Here is a 16,792-nt window from a genome sequence, read left to right on the forward strand (position 1 = left end):
GAACAGAATGAAGATCAGAGCCAGAATTTGAGAGGTAAAATTAGTGAACACTATGGGTGGGAGAACTCAGGTATTCTCTTTTGCAAACTCATTGAAACTCAGGTAGTTGTTAATGTTAAATCTGAAACTTGTATGTTTTTGATAAACAACTTATCAAAGCGGCACGGTGGCGCAGCGGTAGAGTTGCTGCCTTACAGCGAATGCAGCGCCTGAGACTCAGGTTCGATCCTGACTTTGGGCGCCATCTGTACGGAGTTTGTACGTTCTCCCCGTGACCTGCGTGGGTTTTCTCCGAGATCTTCGGTTTCCTCCCACACTCCAAAGACGTACAGGTATGTAGGTTAATTGACTGGATAAATGTAAAAATTGTCCCTAGTGTGTGTAGGATAGTGTTAATGTGCGGGGATCACTGAGCGGCGCAGACTCGGTGGGCCGAAGGGCCTGTTTCCGCGCTGTATCTCTAAATCTAAACTTAATTAGGAATGTGGGACAAAGAGGAGATATGGAGATGGATCGCAAATCAGTAAATAGTAAGATGGGCTAATATTTGACTGCTCTTTTGACAATTTTACTCGTTTGACAATTGTTTGCCAGATATGTTAAAAAACTGGAAAGTGCTGGAAATTCTCAGCAGGTCAGGCAGCATTGATGGAGAGAGAAATAGGAATAACACTAATCGAGTTGATGACCTTTCATCAGAACTGAATGAAAAGCCAGAGATGAAGCTAGTCTTCATCAGTGGAGAGCACATGAGGTCGTGATCAGGCGGGAGGTGAAAGCAATCTAATGGCAAGTGGGATGAGGATATAACGTATAGTAATGATAACATTAAGATAGAAAGATGAGTCCAGAGAAGTGAAAATTCCAACAGCTGTACTGCTGCCAACTATTACTTTCCATGAAATTTTGGGAGCAGCAGTTCAATCTTTCCTTGAGGTCAGAAGGCACTAAACTGCACTGTTGAAAAGCAAAGTTTCAAAATTTAATTAACTGAGCGCTTGGTTAAGGTCTCAGTCTGAGTAATGATTGCAGACCTTTCTGAGTTGGCCTGGTAGATGGGTGTGGTGTCACCTCTCTCAGGGAGTTCTGCGAATGTTGTGCTGACTGTGTGACTCGCATCCATCTGCCATTGTGATACTTCCTTGCTCAATGTTGTTTGCCCCCCATTTGGACCCGGTCCTAGCGTCAACCTCAGCAGTTGCACTGCCATGCAGAACTGTCACCTCAAAAATGTGTAACAAAGAGTCACACAGTCAGCACAACATTCACAGAACTGTCACCTCAAAGCTATCTATCGCTAACAGCACTTATTAATCCTCAGTGTACTTTATGCACTATGTTCACCCTCTGAGTATTTAGCAACATACTTCTGAACTCCTAGAACTTGGGCAAAAAGTGATGCAACTAGTGGAGCTGCTGCTTCGTAGTTCCAGTGACCCAGTTCGATCCCCATGTGTCGAGTTTACACATCCTCTCCGTGACCGCAGATCGGTAGATTAGTTGGCCACATTATCTCTAGGGCACAGATGGGTGGAGTAATCAGGGGGAAATCAAAGGGAATGTGGAGAGAATAAAATGGATCAGGGTAACATTCATGTAAATGGATAATTGATGGTTGGCATGGACTTGTTGGGCCGAATGGCCGTATGATTCTACGACCCTCGCATCCCTTTCTTTATCTTAGCAAACATTTGTCCTCTTCACAGCCTTCAATATAATCCTCGTTCCTCATTTTCTAAGACATTTGAGTGAGGTACCATTTTGTAACAATTTACATTTTTACTGTCAGTATCTGAGATGTACATCAGACACAGGCTACAAGGGAGTTTTAATCATGGATTCATATAGCATTCCGCCCACTAGACACCCTTGTGAACAAGCTCCTTAATTGACACCACTCCCTTTCTCTCCTTCCACACTCTGCTTTTCAAGTAGTTCTCCAATTTGCTTTCAGAAAAATCCTGTTGAATCTTCTTCCACTGCTTATTCAGACGGCATGTTCCAGGTCACCACAACCTACGCGATAATTGTAAAGGAAAATGCGCACTTTCTCAATTAAAAAAATATATAAAGACAAGACTGACAGTAGAAGTGCCTTCCTGGTAGGTTCTTTAACATATCAAAAGTAGGAGAGCTAAGCAATTGACCTTGGCAACAGGGAGCTAGCCCTTACCATCAGCTGGAAACAGATTTCCACTGGGAAACATCCTTTATTCTTACAGTACTGTCTTGAAGTATCCATTAGGTATTTTGCTTTCTGTACTATCCAACATGATTGCTTTCAGCAGAATCTTCAGGCAATTGTAGACATTTTTCTGCTATTCTCAGCCATTATTTCAACAATACAGCCTTTAATGTACCAGGACGTATTTACAAAGGGAAGCTCAGGAGTCCAAGCCTGCACGGTCTGAGATAGGAGCCAGACAGAACCCAGAGCTGGGGAATGCACAACGGGCTGTGTAGGTGTTAATTGTTTGCAGGATTTGTCACGGTTGAAGATTAATATCGCAGTCCATTGTGTAAAGGCTACTTGTTTGTTCAGTTCGACAAAGCCAATTTCAAAACTCTCTGGCAGAAACCCAAGGCTTAAGCCTACTTCAGATCAGTGGGCTTGATTGACAATAGTGAATGCAACCTTTGAGTAGATTGTTTGATTGGCTCCAGCCCTCTGTGAGAGATGGCTTGACGTGTGGACTCCACAGCCGAGGACTGCAATTTGGCTTCATCTGCTCAGTTTGTGAACAACAATCAACGACACCAGCTTCCATCTTCATGGCGCCTTTAATGTAGCAAGAGCACCCCAAGGTGTTTAGGAGTTTCCTCAAATGGAATTTGACACTGACACGCTTAAGGAAATATCACGGTGAATATAAGGGTAGGTTTTAAGGGCAATTAGACTTTAGAGTTTACTTTAGACTTTACACTTTAGAGATACAGTGTGGAAACAGGCCCTTCATCGCTCCGAGTCCGCGCTGACCAGCGATCAACCCGTACACTAGCACTATTCTACGCACAAGGGACAATGTAGAATTTTTATTCAAGTCAATCAACCTACAAACGTGTAAGTTTTTGCAGTGTGGGAGGAAACCAGAACACCCGGAGAAAACCCACCTGGTCACTGGGAGAACGTACAAACTCTGTACAGGCAGCACCCGAGGTCAGGATCGAACCTGGGTCTCTGGTGCTGTACGTTAGCAGCTCTACCGCTGCGCCACTGTGCCGCCCCCAAGTTCCTCCTGATGGAACAGAGAGCGATGGAGAAACAGAGACTTACCTGGAGAATTGCATGGCTTGGAGCTTCAAGAACAGAAAGCATAGTTGTCAGTTAAATTTAGGAATGAGCACGAGGCTAGAATTAGAGGAGACAGGGCCCAATGAATGAGATGGAGAAGGTCACATAGTTAGGGTAGGGCTGGCCAGCACGAGGCCAGAATGTCATCATTTTGTTCGACGCCCTATTTGTGGTGACTCTTTGTGACATTTCGCATATGAAAAGAAAGTATCATTCATTCAATCAGAGGCTAGAGAGGCGTTGCCACTGTTACGGTGGGGAAAATATATAGTCGTAGCTGGTGGTACAGATGAATGGGATGAAAATCATCTCATGGCTAACGATGACACTGAGGTTTGAAATGGTCTGGTCCTTTCAAACAGCTGATGGATTCCTCATTTAAGACTGTGTTGCAAGGTTAAACCAGTCGGAATCTGCAGCATGATAAAACCATTAGATGTTCAGTCAGAAACATTTCTCTTTGGAGGAGCTTGTAATAAACTATAGGTGCCCAGTTTCCCACAGTACAATAATGATGATACTTTAGATGTATTCATTGGGTGAAAAGTGATTGAGGACATCTTGAAAAGGGTTTGAAAGGTGCTATATAAATGGAAGTTTCCTTTTCAACCTTTAGCAAAGTGAATATTAGGAAAAAAGGAAAAGGATATTGGGAATTAGTTCAGCTCTCAATGCATAGCGTTTGTAACGACACTGTTAATCATTGGGGTAATACTTCTAAATAGTCCGTTTTACTGCAGTGATTATCTCATCGCATTAGTTCACCAAATATTGTGCAGTGTCTATTCAAGAAGAGTTGTTACGATCAAGTGAAGCTCAAGACTACAACTAGAGCAAAGTCACCTGATAATAACTGAGGGATTTCTCCAGCATACTGCAGAGAGAAGGTGGATAATTACAAAGTACAATCGATGTGCATGTAATGAATACAAGTCAGGTACGATCAGGTGGATTCTAGGCATGTCCACAATGGACATCCTTGGACTTGTGTTGTCATTCCACACTGGTTCAGGAAGGCACAGACAAAAAAAAAAGCATTCAGATGGATTTGGTGTTGAGCATTAATCAACCCAAATATTTAACTCTCAATTAAATAAATTGCTTCATTTCTTCAGAATTAATGCTCTGACCAAATTAATGGGCGCAACAACAAAAAATCTGGCTTTTTAAAAAAACTTTGACAAGATACAGAGATTTCAAAGTGATTTTGTATTTCACCTCACTCCCATTCCAAAAAAATAAGAGATGATGGAAAGCAACTTCTGGTAACAGCAATTTCTTGACGACAATGAACTTGGCCTGAGCTATAAATTCTGGTTACTGTGGCAGAATATGAAAGTAGATGGCTATTTTTGCTTGGCACTTCCTCTCTTGATGAAACTGATATAATACGTAATAAAAGAAAATCCTTCAAAACTCGCTGTATTTAAAAAGGATGAACAAACAAGATTTGGATTTCTGCAAGACCCTTCAAAACCTTGAGAGATCTTTAGATGAAAGAACAGATATCTGAACTAAAAGCAAAAAAGGATGGAAATGTTCTGCATGTCAGGCAGCACCACTGGGGAGAGAAATGCAGTTAGTGTTTCATCATCATCATCATCATCATCATCATATATATACAGCCGGAAACAGGCCTTTTCGGCCCTCCAAGTCCGTGCCGCCCAGCGATCCCCGTACATTAACACTATCCTACACCCACTAGGGACAATTTTTACATTTACCCAGCCAATTAACCTACATACCTGTACGTCTTTGGAGTGTGGGAGGAAACCGAAGATCTCGGAGAAAACCCACGCAGGTCACGGGGAGAACGTACAAACTCCTTACAGTGCAGCACCCGTAGTCAGGATCGAACCTGAGTCTCCGGCGCTGCATTCGCTGTAAAGCAGCAACTCTACCGCTGCGCTACCATGCCGCGCAGGTTGAATACTTTTATTAAGACAGCGAAATGTTAAAAAATGAATCAAGTTTTCAGTTACAGCGAAGGGGGAAAGAGTGGAGAGAACAAAAGGAAGTTTTGTGATAGGATGGAGTATAAGTGGTGGATGTGTCTACGGAGAGGGTAGTAAAAGGTATCTGGAGGAGGTATAAGTAATATCGGAGATACCAAATACTGAGTGGCATGCTGAGTATTTCTAAAACGTTTTGTATTTTCCCTCATACTTCCAGCATTTGCAATATTTTATCATTGGAAGAGATTTTTGAATTCAGCCACTATTGCAGTGTAGCTATCTGAAGAAGGGTTCCGACCCAAAACCTATTCCTTTTTTCTAGAGATGTTGCCTGAACCGCTGAGTTACTCCTGCATTTTGTGTCTATCTTCTATCCATTATTGAATATGATAACAGACCGGATAAATTATTTTTAGCTATTGGTTAAAAACATAATTAGTCAGAATCTTATGGAAGTTGCAAATCTGGATCATTTGGCAAGCTGAGAGGCCAGGCAGGTCCTCTAGCGTGCAGTCAGCCAGAGAGTTGTAAATCTGTGGAATTCTCTGCCTCAGAAGGCAGTGGAGGCCAATTCTCTGAATGCATTCAAGAGAGAGCTAGATGGAGCTCTTAAGGATAGCGGAGTCAGGGGGTATGGGGAGAAGGCAGGAACGGGGTACTAATTGAGAATGATCAGCCATGATCACATTGAATGGTGGTGCAGGCTCGAAGAGCCGAATGGCCTCCTCCTGCACCTATTGTCTATTGTCCATATGATTACATCTGTGACAGTGCACATCTCCCACTTCACTGCACCTGAGTTTGTGCTTTAAGTCTTCCTAAGAGAAAGTTTAGGTTTCCTTTCAATTTCTAAAGAAGTAAGTGTTTGTTTGGAAGCATATACCAATTTATTTTTTGGTATATGTTGGTTGAGAGGGAAAAATAGATCAGTTATGATCAAATGGCGGACTAGACTCGATGGGCCGAATGGTCTAATTATACTCCTATGCCTTATGTGAACCAAATTTTGCAATCGGTAGACATTACAATATTATCTTCCCTGAGAATTAGACTGCGTTAAAAAAGTTCAGAGGTACTTATTTTGGTTTGACTTTACAGGAATGAGAGGAAATTGCATTGAAAGTCACAAAATGTCTCAAAAGGCTGGTTGCAGAGAAGGTGTTTTCTTCCCGCCGAGGACGGTGAATCTTCGGAATTCTCTATCCCGGAGGACAGTAGAGGCTCAGAACTGAGTTCATTCACAACAGTGGATTTCTGGATAGTTAGGGAATCAAAGGATTTGGGCAAGGAAATGATGCTGAGGTAAAACAAATTAGACAATAGACAATAGGTGCAGGAGGAGGCCATTCGGCCCTTCGAGCCAGCACCGCCATTCAATGTGATCATGGCTGATCATTCTCAATCTGTATCCCGTTCCTGCGTTCTCCCCATACCCCCTGACTCCGCTATCCTTAAGAGCTCTCTCTTGAATGCATTCAGAGAATTGGCGTCCACTGCCTTCTGAGGCACAGAATTCCACAGATTCACAACTCTCTGACTGAAAAAGTTTTTCCTCATCTCAGTTCTAAATGGCCTACCCCTTATTCTTAAACTGTGACCCCTTGTTCTGGACTCCCCCAACATTGGGAACATGTTTCCTGCCTCTAACGTGTCCAACCCCTTAATAATCTTATACGTTTCGATAAGATCTCCTCTCATCCTTCTAAATTCCAGTGTATACTGTGATGTTGAATAGTGGATCAGGCTAGAAGGACCATGTTATTTCTTTGGTTCCTATGAGGCATTTTTAGATGTCCTGACAACTGGAAAGGCACGAAATACACGTTAGTTCTTTCCTTCTAATCATTGTCAGCTTATGTTCAAATTCCTCTGTAACTAGTTTGTCTCTGCATTTTCCATGACCTCCCTCCAGTCCCACATTTAGCTCAGATATGTAGGCTGCTCTCACTCTGATCACTGATGTTAACAGTTGCCGTGTCTTCAGCTGTCTGTGCCCCAAGCTCAGGAATTCACTCCCTAAACCCCACTGCCTTTCTTTTCTTCATCAAAACCCACCCTGTTCGGCCAAGTTTTATGTCACCTGTTTCTCAGTGTCAACCTCTGTTTGATAACGTTTTAGTTTTTAGTTTTAATTTTAGAGATACACCTCGTGGAAACAGGCCCTTCGGCCCACTGAGTCCTTGCCGACCAGTGACCCTCGCACACTAACACTAGTTCCAAACACGCTAGGGACCATTTACATTTATACCAAGCCATTTAGCCTACAAACCTGTATGTCTTTGGAGTGTGGAAGGAAACTGGAGTTTCCCGGAGCAAACCCACACAGGTAACGGGGAGAGCATAAAACTCCGTACATACTACAGTATCTGTAGTCAGGATCGAACTTTGGTCTCCGGCCCTGTCAGGCAGCAACTCGACCGTTGCGCCACTGTGCCGCCCTTCTCCGAATCATCTTGGCCATTTTACTATTTCAGGCGGTATATAAATACACTTGCCCCTTGGGCCTTGTGGCTCTGTCTGTGGTTTTCTAGCCAAGCTATCTGTCTAAAAATATTTATGTGATGGGTAATAGTCATGAGCATTAATGAAATTATTTTCCCTGAACTCTGATTTGAATCTTTGGTATATTAGTTTAACCAGATGGTTGAAATGATCCATGATGTTGATTTGATGGAGAGATGCTGACTGTGTCTGGATTTGAGGTTTTGGTGCAACAAATGACATTTTCACAATGCCTGAGTGGTTCATTTCTATTCACTGCATGTCTGAGACCCCAGTGGCACAAGGAGTGCTCTTTACATTTTATTTGTTCACTGGATGCGGATGTCTCTGGCATCATTTAATGTCCTTCATGAATTATCACTGAACTCTAAAGGACAATTCAGAGTCAAGCTCATTGCTCTAGTTGTTGTGCCAGCCTGAGTATTCCGTGAGTGAATTGGATTCCTACCACAATCCTGTCATTTCATTGCCGATCCCAACTTTTTTAAACTTGAGATTTATTCATGTACAGTACTTTAATTTAAATTCATCCGTTGTGGTGGAGTGTTTTGTCTGACTGTCCAAGCCCTGGCATAGCAATCTGGTAACTTCATCTCCTCACTACTGTGTTAATTCCTGCTAACTGCAGTCAGATTCCAAATTTAACAGGGGTTCTGGTGTCAGGTGTTTTGCTTTAAACGTTATCAATCAACATTAGCCCTGCCCCATGTCTAGCCTGAGCTATTGTTGTTTCCTCTGAGCAGAGTGAATGACCCAACAAATGTTGAAATCCATCAGACTGGTGTTGTCATAAGAACCTTCCCTTTCGATTATGTCAATTCTTACTGAGATATATTTCTTTGCTGCAGAGAGACTTCTTTCTAGGTCTGGGTATAAACAAAAAGCAACTTTGATTGTTTTGCAGTCTTCCTATTGAATTTAGATATAATGTTTCTCTCCGGTGGCAGCACAAGAATGTGGCTTTTTAGTTCCAGGGAGAGATTCGAGAAGGTGAGGTTGTTCTTCTTGGAGCAGCGGAAATTAAAGGGAAAATTAATGAAGGCATTTAAAACCAGGGAGGAGATTGACAGAGTAAATAAGGAGAGTGTTTCCTGGGGCAGGAATGTTAGTGGGTAAAGGAGATTTGCAAGAGAACCGGAGGAGAGAGGAGGAGAATAGAAACATATAAAATAGGTGCAGGAGTAGGCCATTCGGCCCTACGAGCCATTCCATATAATCATGGCTGATCATCCAAAATCTGTATCCCATTCTGGCTTTTTCCCCATGTCCCTTGATTCCGTTAGCCCTAAGAGCTAAAACTCACTCTCTCATGAAAAGAGAGACTGGAGATTTTAAAATTGGTTATGAAAGTCTGAATACTTGTAAGAAATTGCAGACATGAGGCTCTTTTTTACAAAATAATGTGGTGCTGTTTTACACAGCGGGCCGATCTAGGACGTGTTATGTGAAAAGACGGTGAAGTGGATTCAGCAATAACTTTCAAAAGGAAATTAGATTAATTGATTAGAACGGGTGTCAACGGTTATGGGGAGATGGCAGGAAAATGGGATTAAATGGCAGAGGTCAGCCATGATTGAATGGCGGAGTAGACTCGATGGGCCGAATGGCCTAATTCTACTACTATTAGTGAATGTGAATATTTGATAAGGAAAAATGTGCAGAGCGATGGAGAAAGAGGCGACGATGATGGCCGTGACTGGCGAGGAGCGAGGCTGGTAGGAAAGGAGAGAGCCTACCTCAAGTTCTGCTGCGAAGGCTCCCCCAGAGCACAAAGGTGAAAGGGCGAGGAGAGGGCTGTTGGTTACAAGGTCGATCCGCACGTCCAAGCGAAGACAACGGCTGGAGGCCCGCAGCAGCCTGGGACTCGCCTGGATCGAGCACCGCTCATAATACCTAGAGCATGGACTCAACTCTGAAAATGGCAGCAAAACATGGCACCTCTTGCACACGGGACCAGTGGAATATTTCTGTGCAATTTGCTAATAGGGGATGTGCTTAGGTCTGGCAAAACGCTACAGCGCTGTTTGTAAGAAAATAATTTCACTTTGCATTTGCACTTTGCACATGCGACAATGAAAGCACAATTGAAAGTAATACAACTGATTGGAGAGTGTGATAAAGGGACAGGACAATTTTGGTGGGTGGAATAGCCTCCTTCAATACTGCAAAACTTGACGGGAATGCTGAATGTTCTGCCGAGTTTCAGTTGTTCTCCTCAACAGAATGTATTCCCAACACTCTGCCCAGGCAGTGATTATCACCGGACAAGTACAGGCAGATCTCTCTATCCCTCGTGATCTTGGCATCGTGATATGTTAACAGCAATAATATTTCTATGCCTTGTGCCCTCTGGCTTCATGTACAGCTTTCAGTCAAAGCCTCTCTGAAGTCCAAACCTATTTGAAATTCTTCCTATTATATTGTAGCATAGGTTCCATTCTCACTCTTTAGCTAACAGCATAAGAACAAAGCAGATTACATTTAGCACAGAATATCAACAATGTTTATGAAATTATTATCTTGGTGCGTTATGTTGCAAGCTACAGGAATCAAAACATTGCTATTGGAATGCCACATCTGTATGAATTGGCAGCAACATTTCCACTTTGATAACTATCAGCACAAAAGCACCTCAAGGCTGTGTGCTCAGCCCCCTGCTCTGCTTTATACTCATGACTGTGTAGAAGGAGACAGTTCCAAATCCATCTTCAGATTTGCCGACGGCCCCACCGTTGTTGGAGGAATTGCACATGACAATGAGTCAGAGTATAGGAGGGAGATCGATTGACCAACTAAATGGTGCCAGAACACCCACCTTGCTCTCAACATCAGTAAAACCAAGGAACTGAGTGTTGACTTTGGAGGAGGAAGGTTGAGGATCAATAAACCTTGTCTTCAACTCTGGGACGCTGGTGGAGAGAATCAAAAACTTCATATTCCTGGGCGTGCATATCTCTGAGGATCTGTCCTGGACCAAACACATCGATGCCATCACAAAGAAAGCCCATCAATGCCTCCACTTGCATACAAGATTGAGGAGTTTCAATATGTCAATGAATACTTTCTTGAACTTCTACAGATGTACAGTGGAGAGCATATTGACTGGTTGCATCACAGCCTGGTGTGGCAACTCGAACACCCAGGAACGAAGAAGATTGCAAAAAGTGGTGAAGACTGCCCGGTCTAGCAAAGATACTGACCTGCCCACTATCGAAGGGATGCACAGGAGTCGTTGTCTCAAAAAGGCAGCCGGCATCTTCAGAGACCCACACCACCCTCTCCACACACTCATTTCACTCCTGCCATCGGGAAGAAGGTCCAGGAACCTGAAAACTGTAATGTTCAGGTTCAGGAACAGCTTCTTCCCAGCAACCATCAGGCTATTAAACGCTCCAACCTCCAAATAAGCGCCAAACTACATAGAGGGGGGACATTGTTTTTGTCTTTGCACTACTACTGTTTGTTCATTTTTTTAACTTATATATGATGAACCTTTTTTAAATTTATTACGGTGTTTACTGAGTACTATCTTTACATATTTGTGTAGGAAGGAACTGTAGATGCTGGTTTACACCAAAGATAGACACAAAATGCTGGAGTAACCTGGTGTCCCGTTGAGTTACTCCAGCATTTTGTCTTCATCTTTACATATTTGTTGTGCTGCAGCAAGTGGGAATTTAATTGTTCTGTTTCACGACATATGACAATAAAACACTCTTGACTTGACTCACGAACTCTTGTCACCTGCATGAACATATGATTATTCACTAAACTGCAAGGTGTTCTTTCTTTCATTCGTTTTATGCCAGCCGTTGTTGTCTGAAATGTTCTACACTTTTATTCCTATTGATCTTTGTGCGATGATGTTGCTTTATTAAAGCTTCTCCATGACTTGTGTGGGTTGTGGTGAGAGCCATTGAGATCTCGTAGAATGTAGAAATTATTTTCGGAGTGCATTTGACTATTCATGTATAAAGCCAGATATTCCATTGTGTTCACAGCTTTGTTCTCTCCCAATATCTCTGCAAATGTCTCCTTTACAGATATTTTCTTAATTCCCTTTCAAATGTTCTTGATAAATCCGTTTTACTAGACCACAAAATTTAATTGCACAAAGTTCTCTCGCTCTGCCTCTCTCCCTGTCTTTCCCTTCATACCCTGAGCTCTTCCTGCTGCCTTTCCACTCACAACCTGTCCTCTCCTCTCCACCTATCCCTTTTACTTTGTATCCTTTTCCCTCTCCCCTCACGTCCTGTGCTCTCCCTTCTGCCTTTCACATTCATGCCTTATCCTCTCCCCTCTGTCAATCCCTTTCACTCTCTGTCCTCTTGCCACTGGCCCACCTGCTTTCTCTTTATTTACTCACCAAAACCCCCATCATGAAATAAAACCAAAATCTCACCAAAATATAAACACATTTATATCAGTGAAAGTCAGGAAATCAAGAATTGTGAAGTTGCAATCTACAGCATGATGAGCCACACATTATTGAGTTTGCAGTACAAAAACAATTATGTCACTTCCTGGCAGCACCAGATAAAGATAGGTTTTGGTAGAATTTAATAAGTTTTTATTATATGTGGTTTGCAGTGTTAAATACCTTGCTATGAGGTCAATTTACTTGAGGTGAGGAACAGGAAATGTGAATTCTTGATTCTCCCATAATGTAACCCAGGCAAAGATTCTGATGTTCAAATGAACTGACTGTTTCTCACCCATGTTACAGTGAGTATATTGGCCTGTGTAGGAAGGAACTGCAGATGCCGGTTTAGATAGACACAAGATAGACACAAAATGCTAGAGTAACTCAGTGGGACAGGCAGCATCTCTGGAGAGGAGGAATGGATGACGTTTCGGGTTAGGACCCTTCTTCTGACTGTCTTGTTGAAGTGGGCATCTCACGACATCCTCTCACACTTATCTCCTTAACCAATGCAATTTGAGGAATGATTCAGAGAGGTATAATAGAGAAAAATATCATGAAGTCAAAGTGATGAAAAGCAAAATTGGGTTAACAGCTCAAAAAACCCCAAAGGAATAGCAGGGGAACAATTAAAATGTAAAGACTCCTGGCACATTGGTCTGGGTCTCCACATTTTCAACTATCCCCCCTTCTGGACAAGAAATGTTGAGCAAGATTGCAGGAAAATGCTTCTCCTCATTCAGTACAAACCCTGACTTTCTGCATGGACTTGAGTAGAGTATTCATATGCAAATGCAGCAATGCCTTGTAAATGTTAATGGAAAATGAGGCTCGCAATAGACTGGAGCAAATTCTCCAAGAATCTGTATCCAATTCAAGATGCAGAGTTATTCCTCCCTGTGGCAGGTAGTTGGGTGTTTCACACATGCACAAAAGTGAATGACATTTACTCAGAGGAAGGTGAATCTGTGGAGTTCATTGCCACAGAAGGCTGTGGAGGACAAGTCAATGCATATTTTTACGGCAGACATGGACAGATTCTTGATTAGTACGGGTGTCAGGGGTTACAGGGAGAAGGCAGGAGAATGGGGTTGAGAGGGAAAGATAGGTCAGCCATGATTGAATGGTGGAGTAGACTTGATGGGCCGAAAAACTAATGAACTTATGAAACTGAGTGCACGAATCTGCCCTGTTTAGAGATACAGTGCGGAAAAGGGCCTTCAGCCCACCGGGCCCGCGCCGACCAGCGATCCCCGCAAATTAACACTATCCTACATCCACTAGGGACTATTTTTACATTTACCAAGCCAATTAACCTACCAACCTGTACGTCTTTGGAGTGTGGGTTGGAAACTGAAGATCTCGGAGAAAACCCTCGCAGGTCAGGGGGAGAACGTACAAACTCCCTACAGACAGCACCCATAGTCGGGATCGAACCCGGGTCTCCGGCGCTGTATTCGCCGTAAGGCAGAAACTCTACCACCACCGCCACAAAAATTGTACCACAGAAATTTGAAGGAGGTAGAATTCCCAGATTTAATTTCATGTTTTTAAATGTAATAGGTACACCTGTATTTAACGTGCCAATGTTCTGAACAAGACCAACATCATAAATTTAAGGCACAAAGCATCCAGCAGTGAAATTTGTGATGGGATTAGATTTGAGAAACAGTGTGACATGTACTTAAATAGATTTTTCCTTGTGAATCGCTTCAGTTTGGTCTTTTCCTCTCTGTGCCCTTAGTAGAGAAATGTATAATATTAAAATCCAGTGATTTACATGAATTGGCTGTGGCTGTTCATTGGAAACTTGCTCTTTATTCAGATGACCTTGCAGTGTGGGTATTGCTGGCTTATCCCGAATAACCCTCCCTTTTAGAGGGAAGTTACAATGAGTACTTTTGGGAGGTTTATATTGCTGTGAAATTGTTCTGTAAAGTGCTACCTATAGTCCCGTGGATGCAGATTTAACAGGAGTTTTGAAAGGAGAAGTGGACAAATCTCATGCAGAGGTGGCACAGTGGCACAGCGGTAAAGTTGCTGCCTTACAGCGCAAGAGACCCAGGTTCGATCTTGATTATGGGTGCTTGTCTGTACGGAGTTTGTACGCTCTCCCGTGACCTGCATGGGTTTTTGGCCGGGTGCTCCGTTTTCCTCCCACACTCCAAAGACCTACAGGTTTTTAGGCTACTTGGCTTGGTAAAATTGTAAATTGTCCCTAGTGTGTAGGATAGTGTTATCATATCATATCATATATATACAGCCGGAAACAGGCCTTTTCGGCCCTCCAAGTCCGTGCCGCCCAGCGATCCCCGCACATTAACACTATCCTACACCCACTAGGGACAATTTTTACATTTTTACATTTTACCCAGCCAATTAACCTACATACCTGTACGTCTTTGGAGTTATAGAGTTATGGAGTGATACAGTGTGAAAATAGGCCCTTCGGCCCAACTTGCCCACATCAGCCAACATGTCCCACCTACACTAGTCCCACCTGCCTGAGCTCGGTCCATATCCCTCCAAACTTGTCCTATGCATGTACCTGTCTAACTGTTCCTTAAATTTTGGGATAGCCCCTGCCTCAACTACCTCCTCTGGCAGCTTGTTCCACATATCCACCATCCTTTGTGTGAAAAGGTTACCCCTCAGATTCCTATTAAATCTTTTCCCCTTCACCTTAAACCTATGTCCTCTGGTCCTCGATTTGTCTATTCTACGCAAGAGACTCTGTGCATTTAGCCGATCTATTCTGCTCATGATCTTATATACCTCTGTGAGATCACCCCTCATCCTCCTGCATTCCAAGGAATAGAGTCCCAGCCTATTCAACCCCTGCCAATAGCTCAGACCCTCTAGTCCTGGCAACATCCTCGTAAATCTTCTCTTTACCCTTTCCAGCTTGACAACATCTTTCCTATAACATGGTGCCCAGAACTGAACACAATACTCTCAATGTGGCCTCACCAACGTCTTTTACACCTGCAACATGATTTCCCAACCTCTGTACTCAATATTCTGGCTGATGAAGGCCAATGTGCCAAAAGCCTTTCTGACCACCCGATCTGCCTGCGACTCCACCTTCAGGAAACTATGCACCTGCACTCCTAGATCCCTCTGCTCTACAACACTATCCAGAGCCCTACCATTCACTGTGTAGGTCCTGGTCAGAGAGCTTGTTCTCAAATCTAGCACTGGCATGTTGGTCTTCTAGTTAGGTTAGTGTGGGTAAGATTGCGCTTAGACCATGTTGATGCAGAAATTGTTTTGGGAGACTGAAGAATGTGCATAGAAGTGAACTGAGGAAAAACTAAACAACATCTATGGAAAGTGAACAGTTAATGCCATGCATATTTGTAACTATACAAACCGTCTTTGCATAACGAGCAAGTTCAGATTTACTAACATTGGTTTTGTCTGTTAAGTCAGAAGAAGCGCACAAGTCACTCAAAATGGCAGGCATGTCTCCACCCATGACTGAAAATGGGGAGAGGGAGGCAACTAGTTCTGCCACTTGTAGGAATAGATGTATGGCGCATGTCAGTCTTTTGAATGTAATAATATTACGTGCGCTAGTTTATATGTGGGTGCGTCCATAGATCGGGTGTTCGTAACCCGGGCACGTTCTGCACTGATGATAAGTCCTGATTCAATTGCCTTTTGTGGGAGCTTACTGTGCACAAACTGGCAGCTGCGTTTGGTACACCGTAGTGGGCCTTACACTTCAAATGCTCTTCACTGCTGGAGCATAGTTAGGACATCCTGAGGTGATGAAATGCACTGTAGAAATGCCAGCTTCTCTGGAAATTCAATCCATCGCTCAGTAAGATGAATGCAGATTATTTAGGATTACTACAGAGCAATCTGTCTGATTGAAGAAGACCTACCATTCATTTGCTAATGGGATGCACTGTGATTTCTTTGGGATTTATATAATGTTAAGCATTATTTAATTATTCTAAAACTACCCAAGCAATTTAAAAGATGGATCTGGGAGTTCTTTGCAAACAATATATAACTTTGTTCTTCTGTGGTGTAGTTGATTAAAACAATTCAATTAGAGAACAGCTTTTAGCAATGATGTCACATATTGGTTGGACCCATTTCCAATACTGTCAGTATAATGAGTTTTTCAAAGAGAAAAATGCTTGACTCGCCAGGTTATTTGTAAATCTGTGGAATTCTCTGCCTCAGAAGGCAGTGGAGGCCAATTCTCTGAATGCATTCAAGAGAGAGCTTGATAGAGCTCTTAAGGATAGCGGAGTCAGGGGGTATGGGGAGAAGGCATGAACGGGGGACTGATTGAGAATGATCAGCCATGATCACATTGAATGGTGGTGCTGGCTCGAAGGGCCGAATGGCCTACTCCCACACCTATTGTCTATTGTCTATTGTCTATTTCTGTGGCAATCTTTCCAGAGTCATTTTTACATTGGTTGCACTTTGATTATTTTTTCTTGGTGTGATTTAAACACATTGTAAGGTAACAGGCCATAATTCGGCCTTCCAAGCCTGTGCTAGCTCTTTGAAAGCACATCTAACATCCACCTGACCTCCTCCCAAAACTCTGCGAGTTTTCCTTTTTCCATTTTCTCGCAATTCCCTTTTGAAAATTCC

At 42.9% G+C, this 16,792-nt stretch overlaps 1 protein-coding gene across 3 annotated transcripts in view; it reads left to right on the forward strand.

The window, feature by feature from the left end:
• fgf14 (fibroblast growth factor 14) overlaps window positions 1-16,792 on the forward strand; it is a 361,789-nt gene that overhangs the window by 259,008 nt on the left and 85,989 nt on the right. The gene's annotated exons all lie outside the window — the stretch shown is intronic.

The sequence above is a fragment of the Rhinoraja longicauda genome, chromosome 7 (assembly GCF_053455715.1).
Source record: "Rhinoraja longicauda isolate Sanriku21f chromosome 7, sRhiLon1.1, whole genome shotgun sequence".
Lineage (NCBI taxonomy): Eukaryota > Metazoa > Chordata > Chondrichthyes > Rajiformes > Arhynchobatidae > Rhinoraja > Rhinoraja longicauda.